The sequence below is a fragment of the Arachis hypogaea genome, chromosome 9, assembly GCF_003086295.3.
Source record: "Arachis hypogaea cultivar Tifrunner chromosome 9, arahy.Tifrunner.gnm2.J5K5, whole genome shotgun sequence".
Lineage (NCBI taxonomy): Eukaryota > Viridiplantae > Streptophyta > Magnoliopsida > Fabales > Fabaceae > Arachis > Arachis hypogaea.
In genome coordinates this window covers 18,944,940-18,960,400 of record NC_092044.1, presented here as the reverse complement: position 1 = coordinate 18,960,400, position 15,461 = coordinate 18,944,940, and the positions used below count along the sequence as shown (strand labels likewise).

General features: G+C 34.6%; 1 non-coding gene across 1 annotated transcript; it reads right to left on the bottom strand.

Moving 5' to 3' along the window:
- Positions 1-10,274: 10,274 nt before the first annotated feature.
- Positions 10,275-10,382, bottom strand: LOC112714023 (small nucleolar RNA R71). Its single transcript, XR_003158980.1, has one exon. It is a non-coding gene; the product is annotated as a small nucleolar RNA R71 (small nucleolar RNA).
- Positions 10,383-15,461: the final 5,079 nt, after the last annotated feature.

Genomic DNA, 15,461 nt, shown 5'->3' with positions numbered 1-15,461 from the left:
AATGCTGTTTTTGATGCTGAAGCAGCAGCAATCTTCGAAAAGGAGAGAATGAAGAAAGAATTGGCCCATAGAGAGGAACAAGCACGTCAAAGACAGCCAATTCGACGTGTGAAGGGCTCAATTTCCAAAATCCCTCAACATTATGTGACTACACCTTTAAGCCGATCTCAGGCTATTGGTGTTCAGTGGATCAGAAACTGTTAAAAGTTTCAAAGGTGTGATCATTTGTATCGACGCAATCCTCAATGGGGACACTGAGCACCGTCTTGGAATCAGTATGCCGCTTATCAAGGGCGAGCTAGAGGATACCCAAGAGGAAGAGGTGGAAGAAGAAGTTTCAATCAGAATAAGAAACTTCATATTGATGCAGGAAAAGAAGCAAGCAAGGGGGCAACTCCTTCTGTGCATTCCCGAATTGTCTTTCCTTCTGATGGGGAGACTTATCCCAAGGAGATTCCATCGCCAACAAAGATGGAAAAAGGGAAGGCATTTGCTCAGTCTTCTGGGATAGATAAACATAAAGACGTAGACGTCGATGAGGAATATTTCGATGAAGGAGATGATGACATGGTAAGGACAATTTCGATAATTCCTACTCAGTACCTTGGAGAATGCAAGGGTAATCCAGATGATGATTATGACCAGGAGGATGAAGAGGCTTTCTCTTTTATTCGTATAGAAGATGAGCCAGATTTTTACCCTCGCTCTACTGAGAAACAAATGTCTCATTTGCGTCCTCTTCACATTGTTGCTGTTGTGAATGGATTCAAAATAAACAAGGTACTTATTGATGGTGGGGCGGCGATAAATCTCTTGCCCGAAAGGATGTAAGGGAAAGTAGGGAAACATTTTGAGGAGTTGGTTCCTACAAATATCGCTGTGACTGATTTTAGTGGTAATTCTACGCCAGCAAAAGGGTTGGTCACATTGACGGTGAAAGTGAGGTCTTCGGAGAGACACTTTGTATTTGTGGTAGTGCTATCAAAGGCAAGTTATAATGCCTTACTTGGGAGATATTAGATTCATGGAGTAGGTGTTGTACCATCTACAGTGCATCAGAGTGTCCTTCTATGAAGTAAAGAAGGCAAGCCTGAAATCGTCAAGGCAGATTCGAGTCTCTATGTCAAACAGATGCATGTCGATTTTAGGATATATAATCGTAAATTGAAACCTTTAAATGTTTATCGATCTCTGAATTCTTATAATTGTGAAGGGTGCTACTTGACATCAGAAGGACTTTCGGTGAAGTTGTGCTATCCGGATATACCCTTCGAGCCGACGGCTTGGGATTGTTCTTCTTGAAGATTTCGAAAGGCTAAACCATGGACTAGGTTGAGGAAGTTTCTGATTACCTAGTAACTTTAAATAATTATTTGAATAATTTCCAAGTTTTAGAAAATAAAGATGATTCTTCTGATAAAGTTGAATCAGATAGGGACTAGTAAATCTATTAGTTGTAGTATGTTTGTTTTGACACCACTAGTCGAATGTAGTTATGATTCTTCTACTACTTGTAATGAAGTTAATGATGTAAGTCGGACTGCCTATTTAATAGCAGAGGCTCATTGTGTGGAAAATAAATGTAATAATGAATTAAACAATGATCAAGTTTCTTCAATCTCTGATTCCATTGATTTTACTTTCGATTGTATTTATGATTTGGAGCCTTTAGGATTTCAAAGGTATTCAATCGAAAGGTGATCATTATAAAGGGTTTGAATCTCAAGATCCTTTAGAAGAAATTAATTTGGGGACTCATAATGATGTTTGAATTACATATGTTTGTAAAAATCTTGTTGATCCTTTTCGAACTGAACTTTTCGATCTGTTACATGAGTTTAAAGATTGCTTCGCATGGGATTATCATGAAATGCCTGGTCTTGATCGTTTGTTAGTAGAACATCGATTATCATTGAAACATAATGCTCAACCTGTGAAACAAACCCCAAGACATTTCGCTCCTAAAATCAATGTGAAAATTAAAGAGGATATATAACGTTTGATCAAAGTAAAATTTATTCGAACTGCTCGTTATGTGGAGTGGGTGTCGAATATTGTTCTAGTGATGAAGAAAAATGAAAAATTGAGGGTATGTATCGATTTTCGAGATTTAAATAATGCTACCCCAAAGGATGAATATTTCATGCCAATTGCGGATATGTTAATCGATTCTGCAGCAGGAAATGAAATCCTTAGTTTCATGGATGGTTATTCTGGATATAACCAAATTTTTATTGCGGAAGATGATGTGGCTAAAACTGCCTTCCGTTGTCCTGGAGTGTTGGGTACGTATGAGTGGGTGGTTATGCCTTTTGGTTTGAAAAATGCTGGAGCAACTTATCAACGGGTGATGAATGCCATTTTTCATGAGTTTATTAGAAAATTTATTGGGGTGTATACCAATGACTTGATGGTCAAATCGATTTCTGTAAGTCAACATATAGACCACTTAAGAAAAGCATTTCTGACTATGAAAAAGAAAGGATTAAAAATGAATCCTTTGAAATGTGCTTTTGAAGTATCGGTTGGAAACTTCTTGGGTTTTGTTGTTCATAAAAAGGGGATTGCTATCAATAAAAATAAAGCGGATGTAATATTAGCCTTGTCTGCACTCAAATCGAAAAAAGAAGTACAGTCATTTTTGTGAAAGATTAATTATCTTCGAAGGTTCATTTCGAATCTTTCAGATCGAACAAGGGTGTTTGCGCCTTTAATAAAATTAAAGAATGGTTTAAAATTCGAATGGACCACAGAGCATCAGTTAGCGTTCGATTCAATTAAAACACATTTATCTAAAGCCCCAATTATGGCAAATGTTCGTCCATTTGAACCTTTAAAGTTGTACATTGCTGCATCTAAAGATACTATAGGATGTATGTTGGCCCAGAACGGTGAAGACAGACATGAGAGGGCTGTTTACTACCTTAGTCGAGTCTTAACTGATATCAAGATGAGATATTCTCCGATCGAAAAATTATGTTTGTCATTATATCATGCTTGTATGAAGTTAAAATGTTATATGGTGGCTAAATCGGTAAAGGTGATAGTACAAACCGATGTCATTAAGTATAGGCTTAGTTTCTTTATGCTAAGGGAGCGTTTGGGAAAATGGATGTTGGCATTAACGGAATTTGATTTGCAGTATATCCCAGCAAAGGCTGTTAAAGGACAGGTCATTGTAGATTTTCTTGTGGATAATTCGAAAGATCTGAATGACCAGGGGGCAAATATAGTTGATGTAGAGGTCAACTATTGGAAATTGTATTTCGATGGATCTAAGCACAAAGATGGTGTAGGGGTTGGAATCCTCATTATCTCACCAGAAGGTATTCCATCAGAATTTTTGTTCGAATTGAAGTATCCTTGCTCTAATAATGTCACTGAATATGAGGCTTTAATTTTAGGTCTCAAAATTTTAATTGACAAAGGAGCTTTAGAGGTTTAAATTCTAGGAGATTCGCAATTGTTTTTAAAGCAGCTGTCAAAGGAGTTTAAATGTAATAATGAGACATTACAGAAATATTTAATAACTTCTTAGGAGTTGTTAACGTCTTTTCGAAAGGTATCTTTGGTACATATCCTTAGAATTCATAATGAAATTGCCAATGAGTTGACTCAAATTGCTTCGAGGCATCGAATTGGCCCAGAAACTATTAAGAAGTTATCTAGTATTCATCAAATTTTAGTGCCAGCAAATGAAAGTGAAGTGCTGTGTATGAATGAGTGGAAAGACTCTGATTGGAGAAAGACTATTGCTCAGTATTTGAAAGATCCCAATACCACAGTTGATAGAAAAATAAAACTACGAGCAATGAATTTTGTTTTATTGGCTGATGAATTATATAAAAAAGGGATTGATGGAAGTTTGATGAGATGTTTTAGTCGAGAAGATCAGAATGTTGCTTTGGGTGAAGTTCATAATGGAATTTGTGGTGCTCATTAGGTAGGAAATAAGATGAGATGGGTGTTATATCGCAATCATGTATACTGGCCATCTATGATAAAAGATTGCATTGATTATGCAAATGCATGTCAAGAATGTCAGAAACATGGGTCGATACAACAAATTCCAGCAGTCGAATTACATTAGATAATAAAGCCTTGGCCATTTAGAGGTTGGGCTTTGGATCTAATCGGGTTGATTTATCCTCCTTCATCAAAATAACACAAGTTTATTTTGGTGGCTATTGATTATTTCACAAAATGGGTTGAGGCTATTCCATTAGTAGAAGTTAGTCAAAATGAGATAATCGACTTTATTGAGGAAAATATTATCCATCGATTTGGAATTCCTCAAACTTTAAGTACTGACCAAGGAACTATGTTTACTGGCCAGCGAATTAAAAATTTTGTGGCCTCGAAAAATATTAATATGGTTACTTCGACTCCATATTATGCGCAAGCTAATGGGCAAGTAGAAGCAGCGAATAAGATATTGATAGGTTTGATTAAAAAACATATCGGGAATAGGCCTCGAATATGGCATGAGACTTTAAGTCAAGTATTATGGGCTTATCGAAACTCACCAAGAGGTTCGATAGGGACTTCACCTTATAAATTAGTATATGGCTATGATGCAGTATTGCCATTAGAGATTAATTTAAATACTTTAAGAGTATCAAAACAGAATGATTTTCCTGTCGATGATTATTGGAATGCAATGTTTGATGAGTTGAATGAATTGGATTCAGAGCGAATTTTGGCACTCAAAAATATAATTTGACAAAAAGAAAGTATTGCTTGAAGTTATAATCGTCAAATCAAAGAAAAATCTTTTAAGATAGGTGAATTAGTTTTGAAAGTTGTTTTTCCTATGGAAAAGAAATCGAGATTTTTGGGTAAGTGGTCCCATAGTTGGGAAGGTCCCTTTCAAGTGATAAGTACATTTTCCGGGAATGCCTATCAGATTAAAAATATCGAGTCGGAAAAAGTGATTAACTCGATTAATGGAAAATACTTGAAACTTTTCTATTGTTGGCAAGTATAAAAAGTTAACATATACGAAAAATTAAAAATAAAGTTAGAAGTAAAAGGGATTCAAGGTGCCAATAGTTTTGCCAAATCGGAGCGCAGCTTTGTTCTCTTGTTTTCCAGGAGTGTAAGCATTTCAATCTGTTTGAGCTTGTCAGCTTGGATTTTTTCAAGTTGTTTTTCATATTCTCCTTGTTCGGTATCGAGTGAGACAAGTTTCTGGATAAGGAGATGCTGCTCTTGTTGGGCTGCGGCAAGAGGTTTGGCTATAATGGCTCGATTTTGGCAAATGGTAGCAAGTTGTTCTTGAATTTGAGCCAATTCTGCTTCGAGTCTTGCTTCTTCCTGATCATGGAAAGCTTGTACAGAGATAGCGTGAGAGATTTTCATATCAAATTCTTCACGAGAAGCTTGAATGGGTTGAGCAGTTGCAAGAACATTATCTATTTTTGATTTGGCTACGGCTTCTTCATTTTCAGTTTCTTGAAGTTGAAACTGAGACGCAACACTCTCATTGAGAAGTGGTTTGAATTCTTGAATCGAAGTAAAATATGGTGTGTTGGTTGGGAGTTCAAAAGAGAATTTCAAAATATCAGCCAAGATTTGGTTTAGAATTGGATCATTAACCCAGGTGGTAGGTGGGTGATCCAAGAGCTTGATGAGTGATCGAAGTTGTTCCCGAGTGGTAGAATCTAATTCGATCAAAGGCCTTGATGTAGTAGGTCTTGAAATTGTTGGTGCAGGTTCTGGTACCTTATTTTCCTGGATGATTTTATTTAAAACAGAAGTTAGATCTTCCAAAGTAGTACTGGTTGGAGTGGTAGGAACATTTGATGTTCTTGGTCTTGGTCCTAGAGGAGTTTGGTGTGACGGATCAGGTTGCAACTCCGGAGGGATCTCTAATACTTTGGACCTAGAAGAATCTGAATTAGTAGTGTCGGCAGCCTTAGAAGCAGAGTCAAAATCTGGGGATGCTTGGTTCTCTTCAGTGAAAGCAGCTTGATCATTTGGTGAAGTTGTTTCAAGTCTGATGGTTTCTTCTGGAGAGTGTTACAAATGATTGTTATTGAATCAATCACTTGTGTTGTGTGAGAAACAGGTGGAAAAGCGGCTGGGATTGTCTGAATGGGTCTTGTGAATTGAATGGAGTCATGTGATGTAGATTGTTCTTATCCTTGTGGTTGTGGTAGAATTGATGGGTCGAGAATCCCAAAAGTTGCTGATTGAGCAACATTGACAGGCTAATATAAAAGGTACACAATTATAAATTGAAAATTTATTTTAATCAAAATATGATATATGTAGAACTAATGGTATTACCTGAGAAATCCTGGATCTTAATACTAGCCGAGAACCAGGATCAGAATCGGCTACCTCTTCTGACGAAGAAGAGATTGTGATAGCATCTTTATTGATTGGCTCACTTTTGTCAGCGCTTTCACTCGATGTCAGTAGTACTAACTGATAAGAAATTTAAAATTAAATCTAGATAAAGGTGTATAACTTATAGTGTTGTTAAGTTAAAGAGAGGAATTATGAAATTACCTTTCGAGAAGTTTTGGTAGGAGTTTTTCTACTTTTGGATGGTGGTGGTCGAGTGATGAGCGGATAATTTATACGCTTTTTGGCATTATTTTTAGGTAGTTTCTAGTAGGATCTAGCTACTTTTAGGGACATTTTTTAGTTTTTATGCAAAATTTATATTTCTGGACTTTACTATGAGTTTGTGTGTTTTTCTGTAATTTCAGATATTTTCTGGCTGAAATTGAGGGACCTGAGCAAAAATCTGATTCAGGCTGAAAAAGGACTGCTGATGCTGTTGGATTCTGACCTCTCTGCACTCGAAATGGATTTTCTAGAGCTATAGAACTCCAAATGGCGCGCTCTCAACGGCTTTGGAAATTAGACATCTAGAGCTTTTCAACAGTATATAATAGTCCATACTTTATTTGAATCAAGACGACGCAAAGTGGCGTTCAACGCCAGTTCCATGCTGCATTCTGGAGTAAATGCCAGAAACACGTCACAAACCAGAGTTAAATACCAAAAACACGTTACAACTTGGCGTTTAACTCCAGAAGATGCCTCTACACGTGTAAAGCTCAAGATTAGCCCAAGCACACACCAAAGTAGGCCCCAGAAGTGGATTTCTGCACTTAGACTTATTTCTGTAAACCTTAGTAGCTAGTCTAGTATAAATAGGACTTTTTACTATTGTATTAAGGGTCCTTTTTCCTATTTTCGAATTCATATCACATTTGGGGGGCTGGCCATTCGGCCATGCCTGGACCATTATCACTTATGTATTTTCAACGGTGGAGTTTCTACATACCATAGATTAAGGATGTGGAGCTCTGCTGTACCTTGAGTTTTAATGCAATTAGTACTATCTTTTATTCAATTCAGCTTATTCTTATTCTAAGATATTTGTTGCAATTCAACATGATGAATGTGATGATCCGTGACACTCATCATCATTCTCACCTATGAACGCGTGCCTGACAACTACTTCCATTCTACCTTAGAACGAGCGAATATCTCTTGGATTCCTTAACCAGAATATTCGTGGTATAAGCTAGAATTATTGGCGGCCATTCTTGAGAATCTGAAAAGTCTAAACCTTGTCTGTGGTATTCCGAGTAGGATTCAGGAATTGAATGACTGTGACAAGCTTCAAACTCGTGATTGTTGGGCGTGGTGACAGACGCAAAAGAATCAATGGATTCTATTCCAACATGATCGAGAACCGACAGATGATTAGCCGTGCTGTGACAGAGTATTTGGACCATTTTCACTGAGAGAATGGGATGTAGCCATTGACAATGGTGATGCCCTACATACAGCTTGCCATGGAAAGGAGTAAGAAGGATTGGATGAAAGCAGCAGGAAAGCAGAGATTCAGAAGGAACACAGCATCTCCATACACTTATCTGAAATTTCTACCAATGATTTACATAAGTATCTCTATCTTATTTTATGCTTTATTTATTATTTATTTTATTAATCATATTTAAACCAATAATCTCTTAAATTAGTTAAATCCGCCTGACTGGGATTTACAAGATGACCATAGCTTGCTTCATACCAACAATCTCCGTGGGATCGACCCTTACTCACGTAAGGTATTAATTGGATGACCCAGTGCACTTGCTGGTTAGTTGTGCGGAGTTGTGACAAAGTGTGATTCACGTTTGAGAGCGCTACCAAAATTTTGGCCCCATTGTTGATGATCACAATTTCCTGCACCAAGTTTTTAGCGCCATTGCTGGGGATTGTTTGAGTTTGGACAACTGATAGTTCATCTTATTGCTCAGATTAGGTAATTTTCTTTTCAAAAAGTTTTCAAAAATCTTTCAAAATTTTTTTCTCTTTTTCGTTTTTCTAAAAATTATTTTTCAAAAAATCCAAAAAAATAATAAAACCATAAAAATAAAAAATATTTTTGTGTCTCTTGTTTAAGTCTAGTGTCAATTTTTAAATTTGGTATCAATTGCATGCCTTTTTTTAAAAAAATTTATGCATTTTTCAAAAATTTCATGCATGGTGTTCTTCATGATCTTCAAGTTGTTCTTGATAAGTCCTCTTGTTTGATCTTTATGTTTTCTTGTTTTGTATCTTTTGTTGTTTTTCATATGCATTTTTGCATTCATAGTGTCTAAGCATTAAAGATTACTAAGTTTGGTGTCTTGCATGTTTTTCTTTTCCTGAAAATTTTTCAAAAATAAGTCTTGATGTTCATTTTGATCTTTAAAGTGTTCTTGGTGTTCATCTTGACATTCATAGTGTTCTTGCATGCATCATGTGTCTTGATTCATAATTTTCATGTTGTGAGTCATTTTTGTGTTTTTCTCTCTCATCATTAAAAATTCAAAAATAAAAAATATCTTTTCCTTATTTTGCTCATAAATTTCGAAAATTTGAGTTGACTTAGTCAAAAATTTTAAAACTTAGCTATTTCTTATAAGTCAAGTCAAATTTTCAATTTTAAAAATCTTATCTTTTCAAAATCTTTTTCAAAAATTAAATTTTTTTCATTTTTTATTATTTTCAAAAATTTTTTAAATTTATTTTCAAAATCTTTTTCTTATATTTATTTCAAAATTTTGAAAACTTTACTAACAATTAATGTGATTGATTCAAAAATTTGAAGTTTGTTACTTTCTTGTTAAGAAAGGTTCAATCTTTGAATTCTAAAATCATATCTTTTAGTTTCTTGTTAGTCAAGTAATCAAATTTTAATTTAAAAAAAAATCAAATCTTTTTCAAAATATCTTTTTCAAATCATATCTTTTTCAAAATTTTGATTTCAAAATATCTTTTCTAACTTCTTATCTTTTCAAAATTGATTTTCAAATCTTTTTCAACTAACTAATTGACTTTTTGTTTGTTTCTTATCTTTTTCAAAACCACCTAACTAATTTTATCTCTCTAATTTTTGAAAATTTCCTCCCTCTTTTTCAAAATTCTTTTAATTAACTAATTATTTCAAATTTTAATTTTAATTTTATTTCTTCTCTCAATTTTCGAAAATCACTAACTATTTTTCAAAAACAATTTTTGAATTTCTCCCTCTCTCATCTTCTTCTATTTATTCATTCATTTACTAACACTTCTCTTCATCTCAAGAATTCGAACTCACTCTTCCCTCTTTTGTTTGGATTCTTACTTTTTCCCTCTTCTATTCTTTTCTTCTTCTACTAACATAAAAGAATCTCTCTAATGTGGTAAAGAGGATCCCTATTATTATTATTTTCTGTTTCCTTCTTTTTCATATGAGCAGGAGCAAGGACAAGAATATTCTTGTTGAAGCAGATCCTGAACCTGAAAGGACTCTGAAGAGGAAACTAAGAGAAGCTAAATTACAACAATCCAGAGATAACCTTACAAAAATTTTCGAAAAGGAAGAGGAGATGGCAGCCGAAAATAATAATGCAAGGAGGATGCTTGGTGATTATACTACACCTACTTCCAAGTTTGATGGAAGAAGCATCTCAATCTCTGCCATTGGAGCAAACAATTTTAAGCTGAAACCTCAACTAGTTGCTCTAATGCAACAGAACTGCAAGTTTTATGGACTTCCATCAGAAGATCCCTATCAGTTTTTAACTGAGTTCTTGCAGATCTGTGAGACTGTTAAGACTAATGGAGTAGATCCTGAAGTCTACAGGCTCATGCTTTTCCCTTTTGCTGTAAGAGACAGGGCTAGAACATGGTTGGACTCTCAACCTAAAGATAGCCTGGACTCTTGGGATAAGCTGGTCACGACCTTCTTGGCTAAGTTCTTTCCTCCTCAAAAGATGAGCAAGCTTAGAGTGGATGTTTAGACCTTCAAACAAAAAGATGGTGAATCCCTCTATGAAGCTTGGGAAAGATACAAACAGATGACTAAAAGGTGTCCTTCTGACATGCTTTCAGAGTGGACCATTTTGGATATATTCTATTATGGTCTATTTGAGTTCCCTAAGATGTCACTGGACCATTCTGCAAGTGGATCCATTCACCTAAAGAAAATGCCTGCAGAAGCTCAAGAACTCATTGACATAGTTGCAAATAACCAATTCATGTACACTTCTGAGAGGAATTCTGTGAGTAGTGTGACGCCTCTGAGGAAGGGAGTTCTTGAAATTGATGCTCTGAATGCCATATTGGCTCAGAACAAAATGTTGACTTAGCAAGTCAACATGATTTCTTAAAGTCTGAATGGATGGCAAAATGCATCCAACAGTACTAAAGAGGTATCTTCTGAAGAAGAAGCTTATGATCCTGAGAACCCTGCAATGGTAGAGGTAAATTACATGGGTGAACTCTATAGAAACACCTATAATTCCTCATGGAGAAATCATCCAAATTTCTCATGGAAGGATCAAAAAAGGCATCAACAAGGCTTTAATAATGGTGGAAGAAACAGGCTTAGCAATAGCAAGCCTTTTCCATCATCTTCTCAGCAACAGACAGTGATTTTTGTACCTTCTGCACCCATGTTGTAGGCAATGAAGTCACTGTAAGGGTTGGTCATGACCAAGTATATTGACGCTTTGATTGCATGTCAGGAGTACAGTCTGGGGAGTTGATCGGAAGCCTTGTAATAGCAGCCACGTCCAGAAGAGACATTCCAATCATTCCACATGGAAGGTGGAAGTTGTTAATTGTTCTGTTCCAAAAACAGGTCACAGCCCCAATCATCTAAGGGTGAGTGGTTGGTGAAAAGTGGGAGAGCCTTAGTAATTCATGGATTCCTGAAGATTTCCAATCAACATTTTTGGTCGGCTCAAGACGACGATACCAAGCTGTGAAATCGTAGCCCCTAGGACTAATCTTCGGATTATTTCTGAAAGTTTTTTGATTAATAAAATGAGAAATATTGAAGGATTGATTTATCAACAAATCTTTCCCTTTGGCACTTGGGAAGAAAGAGAGTTTTTTGTTCGCTTTTTTCTGAGATTCAATTGGTCCAAAGAAACAGTGTGTCTCGGCTCCAATAGTAAAAGGAATTAGCATTCTGGTGTCTTTAGATGACAGATGGGGGTCATCGATGACCTTGTCATTGACTTGGTTGAGAATGCGAAGAGCTGGTGGAGACAGCGGTGTTGTTTCATGACTTTTTTCCTAATCTTGGGTGATGGTTTGGGAAGAAGAACCAACCATTTTCAGTGAAGAGTAAAGACTGAAGATTTTGTGAGGAAATCTTAAGATGTAGAGAGAATTCAGAGAATGATAGGGTTTATGAAGCTTGAACAAAGGCAAAAATGATGAATTTAAACACACTGTAGCCGTTACTATAGAAGGAATGTGAATAGAAATAACTTCATGGGAAAGGTGAAGTGGTGAGAGAAAGAGCGCAAGCTTCGGGAGACGTGTCGAATAAAGCAGTAGTAATGGGGGGTTTTAATGATAATTATTGCTAATTTGAAAACTGACGTCTTTTGGATTAAGTGCTTTAATTTTCGATAATTTTGTCGAAAATAACCATATTAATCCAAGGGGGCAATTTGTTGATTGAAAATTATTTTCGATACAAATAAGATGAATCGAAATAAGTTGTATGGTCTTTTCGAGAAGATACAGGGTCGAGATAAAGTTGAAAGTAATCGGCTCTAATTTAAGTTTCGATTATTCTACCGATTGAAAGAGCCAAATCGAGTAAGAGTCTCGATTCGAGAAATTAGGAAGAGCTTTCGAAAAGCTGTTTGAGTGTTGATGGAAGCGGGAAAGTTTGTGGCTTTTATCACACGAGGAAAATATTGGAAATATCTACAATCACAAAGTGAGAACAGTTACCAAGAGTGATTGTATTTCAAAATTCATAATTTCTTATTTAATTGTAATTAATTATAATTTAATTAACTGTTATGTAGCGTAGTCTATAAATACTGTAAAGTATTAGGAAATAGGGGTTGGAACTTTCACTCAGAAAAATACTCTAAGCATTCTCACATCTTAGCGATTTCCTGAATTTGCAATCGAGTTACACTTTCTGTAGGGTTCCTTCCACTTTCTTTTTCAATTCATTTTCTTTTCTGTAAAATTTAACATTTCAATTAAATTTATTCTTCCAGTCTTTTTTATTTTCTTTGTCTATTTAATCTTTCTGCACTTTATTCTGTTTGATTAGTCTTTCAATTTAATTTAAATTATCGTTATTGCTTTCTTTTAATTTTCAAGCAAATCTTCCTTTTCATAATTTATTTAGTTTTTTAAGAACTTTAATTTCTGAACTGCACTTATTAATTTTACAAATTTATTCTATTTTTTATTGTCAAAACTTGTCTAATCGAAGACGTTTTTGATGCACTTCTAAAAAATTGGTACTTGCACAGAGGAGTTAGTTTCGCTCCCAGACTATTAAAATCGAATCACCATCAATTTACAAAAAATTGATAAAATAGTTATATTTAAATCAAAATATCACAAAAAAATTATAATATTTAATCTCGGGTGAGAATTCTCATATACGTAACGAATGAAACTAGTTAATTGCGTGTTAGCACGATCATCGTAACTCCATTACAGAAAGGATACATACATATTTAAAATTACTAATGAGTACCATATTTAATTAGGTAATACTTAGATAAAGATATTTAAAATGTCTTTTTTAAGATATTTTTAAATAATTAAAATTTAAAAAAATCAATAAATTGTACTTTAAACTGATTTAAATTAATATTTTTATAAAAAATAATTATAATATCTCTATTATAAAAAATAACTAAAATATTATTATTATTATTATTATTATTATTATTATTATTATTATTATATTTCTGTGTTGTTATAAGGTTACAATTTAGGATTTTTAAAATTATATATATATATATATATATATATATATTAGTCATTTTTTATAATAGAATTATTGTAGTCATTTTTTATTAAAAAAAAGAAATATTAATTTAAATTAGTTCAAGGTTTGATTTACCGATTTTTTGGTCAAATTAATTTGTTTGATCTAATTTTGACAAAAATAACACAGTTTATTCGATTATATGTATTAAATTTTAATTAATAAAAAATATCTTTAAAAAAAGGCGTTTGAAGCATCAGAGAGGCTCCATTTAATTAAGACAATTCCACTAGATAACTAATAAGAATATCAACTAATTGCAGTCAATTAGTACATGGACAGTAAAAGAAGTTCAATAAAAAAAATCTTAAATTAAAAGTAATCCCAATCTTACAAAAAAAAAAAAAATAATCACAAAAGTCTTTTCCTTCACATAAGTATCACTCACGTTAGAACCCCTTCCCCCACATCATCTAGCCGACCACTTATCCTCTTCTACCATCAGCAGTTGTAGGTTTTTTCCCGTGAACGACGCATCACTCTCTGCCATCTTTAGACGTGCGTGACATCTGACATTAAAAACGTGGTAACAAAACTTCTTTTCTTTTTCTTTTCTTATATTTTGAATGTTTTCTCTTTTTAGATTTTAGAAGATTCTTTTAAATAATTTTAGATATTTCTTTTTTTTCATTTTTTATATGTTTCTTTTTTTATGTTTTAAAAAATAACATCCAAAACTTAACAGAAAAAATCTAAAATTATAGAAAAAAACATCCAAAATCTAACAAAAAAATTTAAACTTGTTGAAAAGAACATTTAAAATCTAACAAAAAAAAATCTAAAATCATTGTGTACAAAAACTTCCAAATATGATTTTGAGAAAAAACATGAAGGGAGCGGCGCGGAGGGAAAAAAGAAGAAGAGACGCGGAGGGAGAGGAGATCTGAAGGAGGTGGGAGGGCGCGTGATTTTAAGCGTAAAACTAATTTTAAAATTAATTTTTTTTACAAAGATTGTAATACCCGGTCTAACCGAAATTAATTAAATAATGAGTTAAGTAGGAGCGAATATGGTTGGAATATTTGGCAATTGGAATTTGATGATTTAAATATGATTTTTGGATTCAGTGAATTTTTCCGAGTCGGAAGACATAGTTTTCTGCGTAAAAGTGCGCAGTGGAATTTTGACCGGCAGTACCAGCTGAGACCTGTCTGGTACTGCAGCTGAGAAAGTTGATTATGAGTAAATAAGATTAAGAAATGAGGAATTATAATTAGGGGAGGTAGAAATATTTGAAGTGCGATTTAGAGCGCTAATGTTAAAGGTTTTGGTCCAAAATTGGGCCAACGGACAAAAATAAGTGAACTGGGCCTAAGTGGGCCCAAGACCCAACATATATAAACATTAGTTATGAGCATTTCAGCTCATTTTTACCCTAAAAGAGAGGTTGGGGCGCTGAAATAGTGAAGAGAGGAGAGAAGAGAGAAAACCTAACTCTCTTTGATCTTCAAACCACCATAACTTGAGCTACGGAGCTCCGATTGACGAGCCGTTTGCGGCTACGCGTCGCTCTTCTCATCCTCTACAATTTTATTTAAGTTTTGTGGTGAGTATTTCATTCATCTCTGCCCAGTTTTCGATATTCTCCACTGTTACACGTTTTTGGGTGGTTAGTGTTGAAATCTTGTGATTTTGGGTGTTTAGGGATACTCCAACATGGATTCTAAGTGGGTTCTATCCCTACTTCATATGGGATGAGGTAAGAAGTGCTCAAACCCTTGTGATTTATCATCTTTATGAGCCCTAGATTGATGTATGTATGTGATATTGGTTATGTTAGTGTATTTGGTGATTTTGATGCACAATTGGGAGGTTGGTATTACTTGTGGAGCTTTGGTGAGGCTTGGAGCTAAGGGGTTGGTGGAGACTTCCATAGAAGAGGCTCAATTGATTTGGCTACAAGAGGTACGGTTTAAGTTTCATTTAATTACCGTGTGGTGTGATGAGAATTTCTAGGCTAGATGCCCCTAGGATTAAGTTTGGATTGTGTAAATGGTTGGTGCTAATATGCATAGTTGGTATGTAATGCGAATTAATGATTGGGTTGAGAATTGTGTGGCCTTGTATGCTTGGTGTATTGAAAATTTGATGTATTGGGTAATGAGTATTGATTTGTGGTTTATGCATTTAAATTGTGAAATTGGGC